The sequence below is a fragment of the Cherax quadricarinatus genome, unplaced genomic scaffold, assembly GCF_038502225.1.
Source record: "Cherax quadricarinatus isolate ZL_2023a unplaced genomic scaffold, ASM3850222v1 Contig1772, whole genome shotgun sequence".
NCBI lineage: Eukaryota > Metazoa > Arthropoda > Malacostraca > Decapoda > Parastacidae > Cherax > Cherax quadricarinatus.
Genome location: NW_027196798.1, coordinates 51,807 through 60,066, shown reverse-complemented (window position 1 = coordinate 60,066; position 8,260 = coordinate 51,807). Strand labels below are relative to the sequence as shown.

General features: G+C 43.6%; 1 long non-coding RNA gene across 1 annotated transcript in view; it reads right to left on the bottom strand.

Annotated features, from left to right (window-relative positions):
• Nucleotides 1–3,653: 3,653 nt before the first annotated feature.
• Nucleotides 3,654–8,260, bottom strand: part of LOC138851711 (uncharacterized) — a 32,854-nt gene continuing 28,247 nt past the window's right edge. Inside the window, exon 5 of the long non-coding RNA XR_011391361.1 lies at nucleotides 3,654–4,906. This is a non-coding gene — a long non-coding RNA (uncharacterized lncRNA). The remainder of the gene's footprint in view (nucleotides 4,907–8,260) is intronic.

Genomic DNA, 8,260 nt, shown 5'->3' with positions numbered 1-8,260 from the left:
AAGGGCCGGAAATCTCCCTCCGCGCCCAAGAGGACTCGACACCGCTAGTAGCGCAGATGCAGCATGGAACCCGTGCCATACCCTACCCTTCATGCCAGTAAACCAGCAATCCGGGATAGCAACCTCACATCTGCCGAGCTACCTCGGTGGACAAAAGAGAGGGCGGCCGGATATCCGCCACAAAGCATACCTCCTTCAGCCACCACCCCCGGAATCCGAAAGGTGGCTTCCAGAGATACACCCGTCGCCCAAAAGACACCCAAAGCTACTCCGGGATACCGGAGAGGGATCGGGACATCCCCAGGCAATCCAGATTCCACGGCAAACTACGCCACCGCCAAGAAACCTCAACGGAATGGGATGGACCCCGGTGTCCTTTCCCCTACCTAGGAACTAGCGCGCCTGTGGGAGAAATCACGAAGGCCAAAAAGAGGAAGGGCAAAAGGGAGGGGTGAGGAGGAGGAGGAGGAATGGAAAAAGGGGAGGATGGGGAGGATGGGATAGGGGAGGGGAGAATGGGGGGTAATTAGGTTCGGTCTGAGGAAGAAGACCGACAGGGCTAATTCCTCAGACCAAGAGCCTCTTCACCACGCCAAGGAGCCCCCCTTGAAGAGGAATCTGAGGAATCAGCCTTTTGAGAGAGGAAAACTTGCACTAGAACATAAAGAGAATAAACTGACTTTTTAAATGACATCAAAGGTGATGAGGGAATCAAATTTAAAAGAAAATGGATATCACACTAGGTGAAAATCTAATTTTCAGATATCTCGAGTAACTTATCCATGCATACCTCATAACAAGGTAACCCTTGAAGGGTGGGTGGTCATCTTATCCAAAAAGAGCCAGTGGATTATTATTATTATAATCAAAAAGAAGCGCTAAGCCACAAGGACTATACAGCGCTGCAGGGCAGGAAGGAAGCGAGGGCATCAGGTGGCAAAAGGGAGATGGATGAGTAATAGGTTACGGATAACAGCGGGGCAGTGGATGGTGAAAGGGTAAAGGGCAGCAAGAGACTGAACTAGAAAGGGCTGAGGGGAGTGCGAAAAGTATCATCAGAGTTTGTGGAGTAAATCAGTCGTTGTCAAGAAGTCAATGAGAGAGTCAGGATTAAAGGAGGGTCCATCAGCAAGAAGGGAAGGTAAAGAGAGAGTAGTAGAACGAAGACGACGTTGGAGGTAAATTCTGCGTGCTCGTTGATAGAGAGGGCAGTCTAACAGAATGTGGCTAATCGATACTGGAACTTGACACTGCTCACAGAGAGGAACAGGGTGCCTCTCCATGAGATACCCATGAGTAAGACGAGTGTGGCCAATGCGAAGGCGGGAGAGAGTGGTCTCCCAACCTCGGCACTGATGACAAGAAGACGGCCAGTAACCTATGCTCGGTTTAATAGAATGAAGTTTGTTACCGAGCAGAGTTGACCAACGTTGTTGCCAACGGGTGCGAAGGTGGGTAGCTATTGCAGCAAAATAGTCCAGAAATGGAACACCTCGATAGGAAATTGGTAGGTCATGTACTGCTGACCGCGCAGCAGTGTCTGCCTGTTCATTGCCCTGTACGTCGACATGACCAGGGACCCAACAAAAAACAATATCTTTATGTTTGGTAGAGATACGGCGTAGCCAAAGTTGGATACGGAGAACTAGGGGATGAGATGTATCAAATTTTCGTATAGCCTGTAGAGCACTAAGGGAGTCTGAGACTACTACAAATGATGACACAGGCATAGATGCGATACGAATAAGTGCTGCAAGAATGGCATACAGTTCAGCAGTAAAAATGCTAGCTGAAGATAGTAAATGCCCTCGTACGACGCTGTCCGGAAACACTGCTGCGAATCCGACGCCGTCTGAAGACTTAGAGCCATCTGTGTACACAGCGGTGGCATGAGAATGAGAGTGGAAGTGATCAAGAAAAAGAGAGCGGGAAGCCACCGTAGGCAGTTGAGCTTTCGAGCAAGGGAGTGAGAAAGAACAGACCCGAACAGCTGGAACTTCCCAGGGGGGTAGGGAAAAGTGAGATGCTACATGAACATATAAAGGTGGTAACTGAAGGGAAGACAAGAGTGAATGTAGGCGAAGAGAAAAGGGACGGAGCAAACAGGGGCGGCGAACGAATAAAGAATGTCTACTAATATCGGTGACCATTCTATAAATGGAAGGATTGTGTAGATCGTGAGAGCGTACATAGTAGCGAAGGCAATGGGCATCACGGCGATCAGACAAGGATGGAACATTCGCTTCTGTATAGAGGCTCTCAACAGGGGAAGAGCGAAAAGCACCAAGGCACAAACGTAATCCTTGGTGATGGATAGAGTTAAGGCTAGAGAGAGTAGCAGGAGAGGCCGCGGAATAAATCTGGTCACCATAATCGAGTTTCGATAAAACGAGGGCTGAATGTAGGCGAAGCAGAGTTCGACGATCAGCTCCCCAGGAAAGATGAGCAAGGGTTTTAAGAAGGTTTAGCCGGCTGTGACAAGTTGCCTTCAGAGAGGTAATGTGAGGTTTCCAGGATAACCGACGGTCAAAGAGAAGGCCTAGAAACCTGACTGTATCACGTTCGGGGATACGGGAGCCATAGAGATACAAAGGATGATCGGAGATAACAGAGCGTCTAGTGAAAGTAATTTGGTGAGTTTTGGTACTTGAAAATTTAAACCCATGTGTGGTGGCCCAAGTGGAAACACGGTCGACCGCATGCTGGAGAGAAACTGCAATAAGGTGACAGTCAGCGCCTGCACAAGCAATAGCGAAGTCATCAACATAGAGTGATGACCAAATATTGGGTGGAAGAACAGAGGCCAAATCATTTATAGCAAGGAGAAAAAGTGTTGTGCTTAGAACACATCCCTGAGGGACACCTTCAGCTTGGACGAAGTCCGGGGAAAGAACATTATTGACTCGAACACGGAAATGTCTGTCAGTTAAAAAGTTCTTAAGGAAGGATGGTAGATTGCCTCGGAGGCCTAAGGAATGGGCCTGGGCCAAAATATTATACCTCCAAGTTGTGTCATATGCCTTCTCAAGGTCAAAAAATATGGCAATAACTGAGTGATTATTCGCAAAGGCATTACGAACATACGTATCCAAGCGTAGTAAGGGGTCTATGGTAGAACGACCCTTACGAAAGCCATATTGACTAGCGGAGAGACTGTTGTGAGTCTCTAAATACCACATTAAACGTCGATTTACGAGACGTTCCATCACTTTGCAAACTGCACTAGTAAGAGCGATGGGGCGATAGTGGGAGGCATCATGTCCTGTAGTACCCGGTTTGCGGAAAGGGAGAACAATGGCAGATTTCCACAGCTGGGGAAGAACTCCTTGTGCCCAAATAAGATTGAAGAGGTGTAAGAGGACTACAAGGGCTGACCGATGTAAATGTTGTAACATACGAATATGAATGTCGTCAGGCCCAGCTGCCGATGATCGGCAAGCTGAGAGCGTTGCCTCCAGTTCTTGAAGTGTAAAAGGCACATTATACTCTTCTTCTCTGAGAGAAAAATACACTATATTATTTTATTCTACTGTGGGTGTATTCATCATGATTATTATAATCGTGGGGAGAGGAGTAAACCCAGAGGATTATAAAGCCCCTCTGGGGAAGGTTGGTACAAAGTATTCAGGTAACCAGACCATAAATCCAATGTCTCTTGAAGGATATAAACATTTATTATATAATTTTCACAAAAAATACCATACATACATTAATCAAAATGTCTATATTAACGTTTAATGTGCCTATTCTATTATCATTAATATGGCATCTTCAAAATTAATAAACCACTATTACTGATTTTAACTTGTACCTGCATGCCAGCACATTTTATTAAAGTACAATTACAGACAGACAACTATAGTTATCATAGTATACATCAGATATGACATTTTCGAGAAGCTTCCAAACATAATGCAGAGTCGTCCTCACCGTTAACAAACTAAACAGACATGTTAAAACATATCAATTTTTGTTCATAATTTCAAGTATCCATATTCTCTACAGGCTTCAACAAATTATTTCTCTCTAAACATAACATGAAATACAACTAACAATACTCCATTGCAAATCCTTTCAGTAAAGCACTTTCTCCAAAAATATAATTAATACTAATTTAAATAAATTCATTTAATGAAATTATTTGTCAATGTCTGCATGGTTGTTTAATACATTTATAGATAAAATTATAAAACAAACAAACAAGTCAATGCTGCTATACAAGGTGTCGGCGACAGGGATGCGATTAAAACTATGGGCAATAAAATACTACTGGCAACACACACACACTCACACACACTCACACACTCACACTTACACTTACACTCACACTCATATTTCTCTTAATTTATTCTAATGTGGATGTATTTATCATGGGGGAGCATGGGCCAGGAGGCTTTCTGCAGTGTTCCTTCTTTCTTATGTTGTTCCTAGTAATACAATGTTTACAGCTTTCAAAGAAAGTCCCTTGTATATCAAGCACTTGGCCCTTACTACAAATACTTCAGGATCTTGTCTGAAGAGGCAAGTGTTATCAGATCCTGCCATAACAGTTGCAGATCTCGAGTAAAAAACAGGTGGGACTGAGGCAGCTGCTGCTTTCCCGAGGTTGTAAATTGCCATGCTCGTCACCTTCAGGTCTGCAGCTATGCGTATCACAGACACGCCTTGCTCTAACAGGGTAAGTGCACGGGTCTTCTCTGCAACCGAAAGTTTAGTTTGACCCATTCTGACCACTTGGAGCGGAGGTATAGCGTGGCAAATTTCATGGTCGAGTGAAAAAAGGGGCAATGAGGAACAACATAGCAGGCCTCCTTCCTCACCCAACTCTGGCAGAGCACTGACGCGTGCCATGGAGGAGAACGATGGAGGAAGACGGGCTCCAGTACACTACGTCGTCACACTTTTCCTATGGCGGAAACGCAAGTGAAATGTACCAATATTTTTGTGTACATATTTTTTTTGTGTTGGACATCTACAGATTTTTTTGGCATGCACTGTACAATGAATATTTACAATATTACAATTATTTATACTTAACAAAACATGGAAATTATTCACACAGTTTGACTTCACTGGGTTATACACCTAGTGTGCTTTGTGGCTGAGTTCCACTGATTTTTTTTTTTTTTTTTTCAACAAGTCGGCCGTCTCCCACCGAGGCAGGGTGACCCAAAAAAAGAAAAAAAATCCTCAAAAAGAAAATACTTTCATCATTCAACACTTTCACCACACTCACACATTTTTTTATTATCACACTGGCCGATTCCCACCAAGGCAGGGTGGCCCGAAAAAGAAAAACTTTCACCATCATTCACTCCATCACTGTCTTGCCAGAAGGGTGCTTTACACTACAGTTTTTAAACTGCAACATTAACACCCCTCCTTCAGAGTGCAGGCACTGTACTTCCCATCTCCAGGACTCAAGTCCGGCCTGCCGGTTTCCCTGAACCCCTTCATAAATGTTACTTTGCTCACACTCCAACAGCACGTCAAGTATTAAAAACCATTTGTCTCCATTCACTCCTATCAAACACGCTCACGCATGCCTGCTGGAAGTCCAAGCCCCTCGCACACAAAACCTCCTTTACCCCCTCCCTCCAACCTTTCCTAGGCCGACCCCTACCCCGCCTTCCTTCCACTACAGACTGATACACTCTTGAAGTCACTCTGTTTCGCTCCATTCTCTCTACATGTCCGAACCACCTCAACAACCCTTCCTCAGCCCTCTGGACAACAGTTTTGGTAATCCCGCACCTCCTCCTAACTTCCAAACTACGAATTCTCTGCATTATATTCACACCACACATTGCCCTCAGACATGACATCTCCACTGCCTCCAGCCTTCTCCTCGCTGCAACATTCATCACCCATGCTTCACACCCATATAAGAGCGTTGGTAAAACTATACTCTCATACATTCCCCTCTTTGCCTCCAAGGACAAAGTTCTTTGTCTCCACAGACTCCTAAGTGCACCACTCACCCTTTTCCCCTCATCAATTCTATGATTCACCTCATCTTTCATAGACCCATCCGCTGACACGTCCACTCCCAAATATCTGAATACATTCACCTCCTCCATACTCTCTCCCTCCAATCTGATATCCAATCTTTCATCACCTAATCTTTTTGTTATCCTCATAACCTTACTCTTTCCTGTATTCACTTTTAATTTTCTTCTTTTGCACACCCTACCAAATTCATCCACCAATCTCTGCAACTTCTCTTCAGAATCTCCCAAGAGCACAGTGTCATCAGCAAAGAGCAACTGTGACAACTCCCACTTTATGTGTGATTCTTTATCTTTTAACTCCACACCTCTTGCCAAGACCCTCGCATTTACTTCTCTTACAACCCCATCTATAAATATATTAAACAACCACGGTGACATCACACATCCTTGTCTAAGGCCTACTTTTACTGGGAAATAATTTCCCTCTTTCCTACATACTCTAACTTGAGCCTCACTATCCTCATAAAAACTCTTCACTGCTTTCAGTAACCTACCTCCTACACCATACACCTGCAACATCTGCCACATTGCCCCCCTATCCACCCTGTCATACGCCTTTTCCAAATCCATAAATGCCACAAAGACCTCTTTAGCCTTATCTAAATACTGTTCACTTATATGTTTCACTGTAAACACCTGGTCCACACACCCCCTACCTTTCCTAAAGCCTCCTTGTTCATCTGCTATCCTATTCTCCGTCTTACTCTTAATTCTTTCAATAATAACTCTACCATACACTTTACCAGGTATACTCAACAGACTTATCCCCCTATAATTTTTGCACTCTCTTTTGTCCCCTTTGCCTTTATACAAAGGAACTATGCATGCTCTCTGCCAATCCCTAGGTACCTTACCCTCTTCCATACATTTATTAAATAATTGCACCAACCACTCCAAAACTATATCCCCACCTGCTTTTAACATTTCTATCTTTATCCCATCAATCCCAGCTGCCTTACCCCCTTTCATTTTACCTACTGCCTCACGAACTTCCCCCACACTCACAACTGGCTCTTCCTCACTCCTACAAGATGTTATTCCTCCTTGCCCTATACACGAAATCACAGCTTCCCTATCTTCATCAACATTTAACAATTCCTCAAAATATTCCCTCCATCTTCCCAATACCTCTAACTCTCCATTTAATAACTCTCCTCTCCTATTTTTAACTGACAAATCCATTTGTTCTCTAGGCTTCCTTAACTTGTTAATCTCACTCCAAAACTTTTTCTTATTTTCAACAAAATTTGTTGATAACATCTCACCCACTCTCTCATTTGCTCTCTTTTTACATTGCTTCACCACTCTCTTAACCTCTCTCTTTTTCTCCATATACTCTTCCCTCCTTGCATCACTTCTACTTTGTAAAAACTTCTCATATGCTAACTTTTTCTCCCTTACTACTCTCTTTACATCATCATTCCACCAATCGCTCCTCTTCCCTCCCGCACCCACTTTCCTGTAACCACAAACTTCTGCTGAACACTCTAACACTACATTTTTAAACCTACCCCATACCTCTTCGACCCCATTTCCTATGCTCTCATTAGCCCATCTATCCTCCAATAGCTGTTTATATCTTACCCTAACTGCCTCCTCTTTTAGTTTATAAACCTTCACCTCTCTCTTCCCTGATGCTTCTATTCTCCTTGTATCCCATCTACCTTTTACTCTCAGTGTAGCTACAACTAGAAAGTGATCTGATATATCTGTGGCCCCTCTATAAACATGTACATCCTGAAGTCTACTCAACAGTCTTTTATCTACCAATACATAATCCAACAAACTACTGTCATTTCGCCCTACATCATATCTTGTATACTTATTTATCCTCTTTTTCTTAAAATATGTATTACCTATAACTAAACCCCTTTCTATACAAAGTTCAATCAAAGGGCTCCCATTATCATTTACACCTGGCACCCCAAACTTACCTACCACACCCTCTCTAAAAGTTTCTCCTACTTTAGCATTCAGATCCCCTACCACAATGACTCTCTCACTTGGTTCAAAGGCTCCTATACATTCACTTAACATCTCCCAAAATCTCTCTCTCTCCTCTACATTCCTCTCTTCTCCAGGTGCATACACGCTTATTATGACCCACTTTTCGCATCCAACCTTTACTTTAATCCACATAATTCTTGAATTTACACATTCATATTCTCTTTTCTCCTTCCATAACTGATCCTTCAACATTACTGCTACCCCTTCCTTTGCTCTAACTCTCTCAGATACTCCAGATTTAA